Below are 10,383 nucleotides of genomic sequence, written 5' to 3' on the forward strand. Positions count from 1 at the left end.
GCAGAATAGAATTAATATAAGGATAAATAAACTGAACAAAGAAGAGATGTAAGGTCCCAGGAATAGGTTTACACACACGTGAATGCTTGACAAAAGACACAAATAGCTTTACAGAATAGCAGAGTAGAGATGATCATTTCAATAAACCATGCAGATCAGTTAAAATCCATATAGAAACAGTAAAATGAAATTTGATAACTACCTCACACCATGCACAAAAATTATTTCCAAGTGAAATGTTGACTTAACTGTGAATAAGCAAAATAAGAAAGATTATAGAACACAGCACAGTAAAATATCTTCACACTATGAGGATACAGACAGAATTTAAAAATAAGACATTAACAGCTCTAACCACAAAGCAAAAATATAATCATTTGATTTATTAAAAGTCAATTTTTTTATTCATACAAAGAATAAAAAGGTAAGCAAGTGTGGGGTCCCAGAGTGTGTGTCTCAGATGAGAGGGAAAAATCATCTCAATTTAAGCAGTAGCACGGAGAATAGACACAATCATTTTTTTAAAGTAGAATTGTTGGAGAGTCTAGATTTGTTTGGCAATTCTGAGAGATTGTAACAGCTTCAGAAGAAAATTTGGGCTTTTTTTTTTGGTATTAGTTTTGATAAGTGCCTAGAAACCAAGCAAATGAAACAAGTAATGATTTTCTAGTTCAAAAACACAAAAGAGTGTTACCAGAAACAAAATATAATTATACTATACTGCCTAGTTCATCTGTGAAAAGCATTTACAAAATCATAAATCATATTATGGCAAAAAAATTTATCCTTAATGTTGTATTATACGTATGTGTGGAAAAGGAGGAAGAAGATATAGGGGAACATCTAAATTTCTATCTTCGAAATTAGAATAGTCCAAGCCTGTAAGCCCAGCTACTCTGGAGGCTTAGACAGGAGGTTCACAAGTTCTAGTCCAGTATGAAGGAGGCCCGGGATTCCAACCCCCAACACAAGGAGAAAAACGTGTTCTTTGTCCTCTTCCCCACAAGAGGGCGCACAGTGAATGAGCTTTTTCAACTCTATTGTTTCAGCTTCAACTTTGGCTATCAGCAGACCACCTCCTATCTCCTTTTTAATGGAATTGACAAGTTGCTATTGCTAATTATACTGCTGGGACTCAGAAAATGCCACCCCAACCTTTGGCATACTAAGTTCTTTTAAAAAAAGCGTTTTTTGGTATTAGGAAGAACCTAAATTGTATGCACACTTCCACAGCTCTTTGTTATTTTTTAAAATTTTTACTTTGAAATAGGGTCTCATTAAGTCTCTAAATTGTCCAGGCTGGGCTTGACCTTTCCATCCTCCTGTCTCAGCCTCCCGGAGTGCTGGGACTGCAGGTATGCATCACTATGCCCAGCATGCTGAGTGCTGTGAACCAAAGGAGATTAGAAGGGCTCAGAGACAACCTCAAGAGCAAAGCGTCTGCCTGTCTAATGCCCTCCTGTCTCTCCCTCTTATTCTTTTCTGGAGTCAAAGAAACCAGAATTCCTCTTCCTTAAGGTGGCTCATAGATACTAAAACCCTCTCCAAAGCAGGCCATTGAACCTCGAAAGCTCACTCTTCCTTCTTCCTTGGAGGCCTTCACTCCAGAGGTGCCTGCTCCTTCTCCCCCACAGGAGGAGGAACGCTACACAGAGACCAAGAGAATCTGACCAGACAGGCTCTGCCGGGCACCCCCATGCTATTACATTACATCATACACTCGTCCTGTCGCATTTCTACATAGCGGTGCCTTCTTCATCCAATCTAAGTATAAAAACAGACAGCTGCCTCTGGAGTTTGAGTCCTCATTTCTGAAGGTTCTCCTGTCACATAAAGCCTTGTTTAAGTAAATTCATTCTGATTTTCTCTTATTAATCTTTTTTTGGTTGTTGTTATAGGAGTGTTGTTTGTGGCCCTTATGATGGATAAGAACAGGGTTCACCACTTTCTGTCCCTACATGAACAACCAACTTTGAGCTCCAGGGTTTTGTATAAGGATCCCAGATGAATTGGACCCAACTCACAGCACTCAGTCTAGTGAGATAAGAGAAATCAAGCATGGTGTGCTTGGAAGACACGTGATGGGCCCAAGGGGTCCTGAAGGTAATGAGTCGGAGGTGCTCCTACAGAAAGGATGGGAGTGGGAAGGATGAGCTGAAGAAGGATGACTATGCACCGAGCAGCAACGTCAACAGTGTGTTTCGTAGGGTGTGGGGATGGGATAGACTAAACCTGGGGAAGTCAGTTGTGGTAGCAAAGAGGGCCCAGGACAGCGACCTTGGGGATGCAGGAAATAGCACACTGGACCTGGGGGCAGGTGAGGAAAGAGGTGAAGGTCTCTTAGCTAAGACTCGGCCTTTAAACACTGGGCAGTTTCTAAGATTTCTTCCCTGTTCTTTAAGTTCCTGAACATTCCTTTCCAATTCTCCTAGCACTTGCTGTTCTCCTTCCTCCACCCCTCATATCCTGTAACCTCCATACACCTCCCAGTCCTGTCACTCCATAGCCTTCTCCAGGTGGAACTTCACTCTTTCCACCCAGAGGCCATTTTGTTGGTCTAGGACAACCTCCTTGCATAGATTGGTGTTTCCTTCAGGCTTTTCCCCATGATCTGAGGCCTAGTTCTGAAATGATCAAGTCCAGGCCTCCTCAGTCCAGGGCACCAAGCTTCTTTCTCCAGTGTTTCTCCTGGTCTCAGCTGTTTCATCCCTGATCTAAAGGTCCCTTCCTCCTCCAGCACCTCAAGCAGGCTTTCTCAGGCCTTGGAAATGGCCCAATCCTCAGGGCTCATGGAGCATTCACGGATATAGTGGACATTGTCTCCCAGCATCCACTGCCTCTGTGGCCTGATCTTCATGTTCTGCCCCTGCATTTCAATCTAACCACAAAGATATGTCTCTGGCCAACTGGGCAAGTGGAACCCTTTCCAACAGCTCGGTTCTAGGACAGCAATCCCGTGGAAGGTGTCTGCTGCATGGTGCCATGGTGTAATGGAAATCGCCTTGGTAAACAACCATAGCACAGGGCTTTCTCTGCCTGGCCAGGGCACCTCAGGTAAGTGAGTTGGCCTCTGGAGTCTGTTTTGTCATCTGTGAAATGCAAGCAAAGATAACGGCCATCTCATTGGACTGTCTTGAGACACAAATGAGGTGGTGTTTCTCAAGTATGCAGGAACCCTTTCACACGTACTAAAAAGAAGCCGCTATTATGAACACTGTTATTTCCTTATCTGTGAAACTCAAGTGGGTTTGCTCAGAGGGGACCAAATGATCTCCCAGAGCCTCCCCCCAGCACTGCCGTCTCACTTGGTTGTTTTCTTTATCTCAGTCCACACAGCTTCTGAAACAGGAGAAGACTCAAGAGCAAGGACATGCCACACTGTTCCCTGGATCAGCTCGGTGACTTTCCTGGCCTTGCACTTGCCCTCCATGCCCACCTTGTGCTTGGGCTGCAAGCATGGGGCTGACGCTGCCCACACTCCCAGACTGGTGCGGCTTTGGCCCTACCGGTGGTTGGCACTGATGGCCCTGTCCTCCTGAAGCACCCGTCTTTGGCACCCTGGAGAGCACGGAAGTTACGTGGGATCAAGGGCTCCGGTCCCGGGAGGCAGTAGCTTCTGCTCTGCAGGTAACTCCCATCCTTTTTCCTCCTCTTGTGCTCCCAGCCTGGTATTACCTTGGTAACCAGTTGTCTGTCCTTCATCCTTCTCTGTCTGCAGAGTGTGCAGGGGCCTCACCACCCGGGGAGTCAGCCCTCTACCCCACGCCAGACGAGGGCGGCACACTGGCTCAACCAGAGGCATCATCACCACCTCTGCTCACCTTTGGGTTTTTATGAATTAACAGGAGTCAGAGGATACTGTAGTGGTTGCTATGGCAACAACCTGGTCTCTATTAACATATTAACTTCTATTCTGGAGTGAAATTTCACACTGCCTGCAGCGGGCAGGCTTTGTGGGCCAGAAGGAAAGGCTGACCCTTCACTGGTGTGCTACACGGACCAGGTTGCCCCTTGCCTGTTAGGGCGTTTCTGTTATGTTGCAGGTCCCCCCTCCCTCCGTGTGCATTCACACACACACATCATACACATGGACACACACCAACATGCACACCCTGTGGTGACCTAGCCCTGGACCATTACTCAACCTAGACAGACTGACTGCCCTCCTTACCATGGCACCACTGACGCCATCCAAGGGCTCATGGGGAGGATGTGCTGCCGGATGGGGCAGGGAGGGCCTGAAGTGTTCTCTCCCAGCCCTCCCCCTTTCCTTGGAGTAGAGAATTATTTGCCTGGTGCAGGGACTGGTGAGGTGCTACATCAGGGCATTTCACGGCTGACAGATGCCGCTGAGATGCACCTTGCCACTGCCACCCGTCTGTGGGAATTCCTCCCTTGCTACAGGAATTTCCAGGTAAACTTCAGTTCACACACACTCACTCAGTGCTCATGGTGTATGAAGTGCTTTGACAGGTGTCTCGAGGGACTAGCCCTGCCTTCAGGAAGCCTACAGAAGCCAGGGACTCTGAGAGGCTGAAGCAGGAAGATCACAAATTCCAGCCCAGCCTGGGCAACTTACCAAGACCCTATCTCAAAAATGTTGGGGAGGGACTGCAGATGTGCCTCAGTGTGAAATCCTCGGTACTGGGGGAAAAAAAGCGTACAGAAAAGCTGAAAAAGGAAGGTTTGTTGACAAGTTACCTGAACTGCAGCAGAATGAATGAAGTGTAAATATCCAAACGCTCACAAAGGAGCAAGCAAAGGATGACAAAGACTTCCAGCACAGGCAACTTCAAGCTCAGCCAGGAAGGAGGGTTAAGTCTTGGTAGGAAGGAAGATTTCCAAGCTGAGCTTGGCGACTGGATAAAACTGTAGCTACTAGGTTCTGGTGTTTAGACCAGCAGCCTTAAAAAGGCAGTGTCTTCTGTTTACACATTATACATATACAGCCAGTAGGAATGGACACACCTGGATGGTTCTTTTCCCATGGTGGGGCAGAAATGTTGGCCTGTTGGGGTCATATTCCTTTTACAACACGAGATGATGGAATCTCATTCAGCATTCCAGTTTGATGCATTGCTCTCTGTTTTCACAAAATGTCAGATGTGATAATAACTTGTCTGTGGGAACCTCTTGCCTTGCATATTTAAAATTTACTGTGTTCTGGAAACCCAAGTCTTATCACTTGTCAGCATTTAAATGCCACGCCTAGAAAGAGCAGGTTAATCCTTACAGTCCCATTCTCTTTTAGCTGACTTAAATTCTCCTTTCCAGCAATCCTCTCAGGGTTGAACGCAAGGCCTGGCACACTTCCTTGATTACCAAGTCTTTCCCATCTTCATTCCCATCAGGTAGGAGTCATCAAAGCTTCAGGAGTCATGGGTTCTCCTGGAAGAAAAAAAGCAGGGACAAAGCCTTCAGGACTCTCAACCAAACAGGCAGGGGACAGAAAGAGCAGAGCGGCAGCAAACTAGGAAGAGAGGGAGTGGGTCCGCTGTGTCAGGTGCTGCCCATGCAAGCAGGATGAGACCTGACGGGAGATCGCAGGACTGGTAAGAGACACTCCTGGAGGCTGGGTGTGGAGTGTCAAAGCCAGATCACATCTGGCCAGGCATGGGGACATGAAGGAGCAAGTGCAGACAGTTCTTCTAAGAAGTCTGGCTGAGAAAGAGCAGAGAGAGATGGAGCAACCACTGCAGGGAGGGGGTTTGGTGATGAGCAATGTTGAGCATGATAGAAATCTTACTATATGTTTAAATGCTCTTTCATCGTAGCATGCTAGGGCCGGTGTGACAATCTAGTTGGTCTCTAAGAAGGGACTCACACAGGTGTCTGCCTCTAATAAGATGGCTGATGTCACCATCACATGTGTACCACAGCACCAGTAGTTCTCAAAGTGAACACCCCGGAGAGCCTGAGCTGGGTAGCAGTGAGCAGCTACAGCATTTAGAAGTACTATATGCTGATGGCAAAAAAAAAAAAAAAAAAAAAAAAAGAGGAGGAGGGGAAATACCTCAACTCAGAACATCTTTGTGTAAATGTTGATTGTCTTCAGAAATTTATACACACCTAAAAGTTAACCAGGCTGTGTTTTAAAATGAGTTATCAAAAACCTCCAGGGCTCTAACAGGGGTTTCCATGGAGTTCAGGGCTTCTGTAGACACCTGGTGGGTGGGAGTGAGGATGGATGTAATGATGCTCATTTTAGGAGGGAGGCCAGCTATTGTCAAGTGCATCTGATGACTAAGGACACTGTCAGCAGTTCATGAAATGCTATTCTTGCCAGCTCCTGGGGGAAAGGGTCTGGAGGCCGGAACTTGCTGATTATAGGCAAAGCAGGTTAACCTGGAAGAAGTGGGCATATTTTGTATAATATAAGCTACCAGTGAAGCTTATATTCAGAAAGGCTAATGTCTTGGTTAAAATATGATCATGTGCCACAAGGCCTCAAAGAAAAAGAAAAGAAGTAAACTAAAATTGAATACTTAGAATAGAATGAATTTAACTGCTAATTCAAAGCTCATGAATTATGTTTTTAAAGAGTAAGGTAAAGTAACTGAGATTGTATTTACTCTCCCACCTGAAACAACCAAAAGGAGAAAAATGGACAAAATGTAGGAAATAATGGTTTGCAAGACCATGGACATCAGGCAACAAAGAACAATAATCTTGAGCAAAGAAAATCACACTGGTGTCCCTAGATTATTGTTTGGGAATTTTTAAGCAACAGTATGGGGGTAAGGGGACCCAAACAAAATAAGATCCAGTTGCATGCTGCCCAGAAGAAACCTATTTTAAATATAAGGACATAAAATAAATAAAAACACAATGCATATTGGTAGTTGCTAGGGGTTGTAGGGAATGGGAGTAAGCAGTGACTGCTTAATGGATACAGGGTTTTCTTTTGGGTTGATGAAAATATTTTGAAACTACATGGAGGTAGTTGTTACACTACATTGTGAATGTGCTAAATGCTACTGAATTACTCATTTTAAAAAGGTTACTTTTATGTTCTATAGATTTCACCTGAAAAAAAATTTACTAACCAGATACACAAGGGAATAAGACCACATAATTATGAGTTGACAAAAACCACCAGACTCATAGCTAATCTAGAGAACAAAGTTGTAAAACTCAGACTTTAAAATGATTATGCTGGGGCTGAGGGTGTGGCTCAGTGGTAGAGTTCTCGCCTTGCATTCACAAGGCCCTGGGTTCGTTCCCCAGCACCACAAAAATAAACAAATAAAATGCAAGTCTCAGTGGACTTGTTTGTAACCAAGAAGTCTGATCAATAAAATTCCTTTCCAAAATCACATTAAAAAAAACTTTTAAAATGATTATGCTGAGAGATAAAAAAAATTATGGAGAGATGAAAAATGAGATTATTCAAAAAAATCAAAGGGAATTTCAAAGCTATAAGTACAATTATAAAAATTAGTAACTCAGCCAGTGGGTTTAAAATAATGAACAACTAAAGACTGAATTAATTAAATTTTGATGAATCAGAAGACATGTAAAATACAGAAGAGATAAAAAATGGTAAGAAAGAAGGGAAGGTAAGAGACAAAGAATAACAGGAGTCTAGAAGGAAAAGAGATGTAAGCTGTACAGAAACAATATTTAAAGAGTTAATAGTTTAAAAAAAGAGTTAATAGTTGAGAATTTTCAAAAACTTATTAACAATATTAAGCCATAAGTTTATACCTGACCTTTTGGCAGAAACAATGGAATATGGCAGACAATGGAGTGATACCTTCAAAATGATAAAAAAAAAAAAATCAGGCCATGAATGTTGTAGACAAGTACTCTAGCAATTCCAGAGTGTGAACATTCACGTAGGACAGGACACATATGAAAAGGTCACAGGAAATGAGTAAAGATTAATCACTAAGAGGCACTGGCAAGTGATATTTCCCAGGCAGGTGCTTAGGAAATCTCTAGGTCTATGGTTGGATATTGACTTGGTCTGTTTGGGTGAAACTGAGCCCCCATTACTATGAGTGTATTGGAAACTGAGGCTGCAAGGGGTCAGTAGGAGCAAGATGGTAAAGGATCTCCATTTACAAGAGATGGAAATATTGAAGGTGTTTTTGGAGCACCCCTGCTTTGTATCTTGGTAAGATACTGCCAAGTCAAAGTCATTCTTACATTTTCTTGATACTATTATAAATCATGCCAGCTCTTCCTTCTCTAAGTGAAAAGAAATTTAGATAAATGCCAGGTTTGGCCTTCACTGCACATTTATTCCCTTGGGAGGATGTATTATTAAATGGTTTTTGTTTTTTTTTTTTTTTTGGTTTATTTCTGGTACCAGAAATCGAACTCACAACCTCATGCTTGCCAGGCAGGCGCTGTGCCACTGAGCTAAATCCCCAGTCCCTTAAATGACTATTTTTAAAGAATCCAATTGCAATGAATTCATTTTGACCTTAATTTATTCCTCTAGAGCCTGTGTGAGACCATCATATAGAAAAAAAAAAGAAAATAAAAAACTTCCTGTTCAAAGTTGCTTCCACGTGACTGACCCTTTGATTATTTTCTCTCACTCTAAGCAGTATGCTTCCTCTACACATAACCTTCCTCTTTCTGTCCCCTTAAGGTCAAATACTCTGCATGCACTGTCTTCATTAGCCCACATGAATCCACCATGCTTTCCTCATCTTTGAGTACCGCCTGTGTTTGCTTTCCTCCTCCAGAGTCCTCCTCTAATATGTCTGCTGTGCACACTTGCATAATTCATAAATCTTAAAAATTCTGTGGTGCTAGTTAGTGAGTGTTTTAAGTTACATCAGGTCGTTGCACTTTTTGGATCCTGTCATTTGAGTAACTGAACTGAAACTCTAATTTTTCCAGTCTTTCTCTTTCATTGGTATTATGTATCTTCTTTAAGATTCTTCAACTTTAACTTTTGCTAATTTAACATTTCTGATATAATTTTGACAGAGTGCTCTGCTTCTAACCGTTGTATTCAACATGCAACTTTCCTGGCAGGCCACATATAAAAGGACTTCAGTGTCACACGTGTATGTACACATTTAGTTGCACTAGATAGTGTCAGGTTGCTTTCCAGAATGGCTACACCAGTCCTCACTTCCACTATTGAATCACGAAGTTTCCATTTCTTACAAGCTTTTTTGAACTTTTAGTTAATCAGATAATTACAAGGTGATGCTTTACTCATTATTACAAATGAAATGAGTGTCTTTTCATGTACTTATTAGTCATTTGGGCTTGTCTTCATTATATTCTTTGTCCACTCTTTTAATAAGTTCCCTCTTTTGGTTGTTTTACAAAATTTTCCTGTGTATCTTAGAGCACTGCTGTTCCATAAAACTTTGTGAGATGTTATAGTTTGTATCTAGATGTCCCCCAAAAGCCTCCTGCGGTCATGGAGGAGAGACTTTTTGGAGGTGGCTGAATCTAGGGTGTATGACTGATTAACAGTACAGTGCTGGGATTAAGGGTGGGTGGGTGATTGCAGGATCAGTCCACTAATTAGATTAGCACCACCCTAATCCTGGTAGACTGGATTCAATATCCAGAGGACAGAGAGAGGCTTGTCTCACTCTCTCTATCTTGTTTCTTTTGCTATATTCTGCTGCCATGAACTGTTGCCCCTCTGCCATGTGCTACCCTGCCTTGGAGCTACCCAGTTATGGAGTAAAGCCTCTATAAATGGGGAGCTAAATAAACCTTTCTCTCTTTAACTTTGGGTGTCAGGTATTTTGTCTCAGCAATGAGAAAAGTAACTAAAACATGAGCTATGGAAATGTCTTATGGTTTTGCTGTCCAAAATAGTAGCTACTGGCCATGTGCAGCTATTAAGAACTTGAAATGTGGCTAGTATAATTTAGGAACTAAATTTTTTATTTTAATTAAGTAAAAATTTTAAAACAACTAGTAACAAGTGACTAGCAGATGCCATGTTGGATAATGCAGGATCTAGGTATTAATCTGGTCATTGTTATCTTCTCTCCTCTGTCACCTGTCTCCTAAGTCTATTGAGTCCTTTATGAAACAAAAATACATAAATTTTTTTAAATTTTAAAAATAAAAGGAGGGAAACATTAACAGACAACCATTTACAAAATAGCAAAAAAAAATACAAACAATACAGAGTTAAAAACAAAGTGGTAGGAAATTAACAATGCTTGTTGTATTACATATTGATATCTTCAAAGTGGTTTCTCATGAAAACAGAGACATGCAGTATTGATCAATCAGGGACTCATTAACTGTGTCTCTCAGCAAAGAAATAGAAGACAGTAGATCAGCTACGTTAGCTATCCTGTATATACATACATACAAAATTTCTCCTTCTTTCCCTTCTCTTTTCCCACATCCCAGTTGCCCTTTACCCTTGAGAATTTTCCTTTCATT

At 42.3% G+C, this 10,383-nt stretch overlaps 1 long non-coding RNA gene across 1 annotated transcript in view; it reads right to left on the reverse strand.

Annotated features, from left to right (window-relative positions):
* Positions 1–368: 368 nt before the first annotated feature.
* The window catches only part of LOC102007069, a 44,564-nt gene continuing 34,549 nt past the window's right edge, over positions 369–10,383 (reverse strand). Inside the window, exon 2 of the long non-coding RNA XR_259062.2 lies at positions 369–5,388. This is a non-coding gene — a long non-coding RNA (uncharacterized LOC102007069). The remainder of the gene's footprint in view (positions 5,389–10,383) is intronic.

This window comes from Chinchilla lanigera, unplaced genomic scaffold (assembly GCF_000276665.1).
Source record: "Chinchilla lanigera isolate Chin_1 unplaced genomic scaffold, ChiLan1.0 scaffold00001, whole genome shotgun sequence".
Classification (NCBI taxonomy): domain Eukaryota; kingdom Metazoa; phylum Chordata; class Mammalia; order Rodentia; family Chinchillidae; genus Chinchilla; species Chinchilla lanigera.